The sequence below is a fragment of the Octopus bimaculoides genome, chromosome 1 (assembly GCF_001194135.2).
Source record: "Octopus bimaculoides isolate UCB-OBI-ISO-001 chromosome 1, ASM119413v2, whole genome shotgun sequence".
Classification (NCBI taxonomy): domain Eukaryota; kingdom Metazoa; phylum Mollusca; class Cephalopoda; order Octopoda; family Octopodidae; genus Octopus; species Octopus bimaculoides.
In genome coordinates, this window is record NC_068981.1 from 4,198,117 (window position 1) to 4,199,173 (window position 1,057).

The window sequence follows — 1,057 nt, forward strand, 5'->3', positions numbered from 1 at the left end:
CATATATATATATATATATATATATATATACAACGGGCTTCTTTCAGTTTCCGCCTACCAAATCTACTCACAAGGCTTTGGTCGGCCCGAGGCTATAGTAGAAGACATTTGCCCAAGGTGCCACGCAGTGAGACTGAACCCAGGACCATGTTGTTGTTAAGCAAGCTACTTACCACACAGCCACTCCCTGGTTGGTCACAAAGTTAATAGAGAAAATTGTCTGTCCGATGCAATGCGCCAACGTGCCACACTGTCGTCGTTCTGGCTAAACTTCGCAAGTGCCCACGACAACAACGCCAGGCACATTTCACTTCCGCACTCTTTTCAAGGCATTTTCATACAAAATGTAATCCTGCAAGAACACTTTTGCTGATATCATGGATAAAGAATGCACACCCTCACTCGCCTCGGCTTATTCCACAGCTGCAGGGCTTTCTCTCGCACTCATGTATACGCCTTTGCACGCTCGCTCACTGCCTCAGTTTCTGGCACATCCAGCATTCATACGCACACTCATTCATTCTGCCTCAGTCGTGCATGGACTGGCATATTCTGCATTCTGTGCACACAAAGCGACATTGCACGAATAGATACTTGTCTCGTATACCTTCTCAAGATTCTCTCTCCTGATATGCACAAGTTTTCTAAGCCTTGCATCACATTCACCACCAACAAAATACTTTTTACAATTGAATGTTATTTTCACTTTGTCCTAAAATGCATTTTTGTGTGAATGCATTTTTTCCCTCTAGATCGCTCGTTAATTTGTTTAGAAACTCTCTAGCGGGGGAGTAGTGTAGGGATCTAGCGTGACCCTGCCTGAGATTTGAAACCAAATCCACCGGCTTGTTGCTTGTCAAAACAAGCGGCAAATCTTCTCTACACCAGAAGATTGATAAGGAAACACTCGACCCCAACCTAGGACCTGTACTGGTCAAGGAAAGTTCAGTCCTTTGTTTACGGTTTGACCTACATTACTGACCATAGTCTATATAACAGAGAGAGTTTCCTATCTCTTCCAATTTTGTGTCAGTGAGACCAAGGAGCAACAAACGTC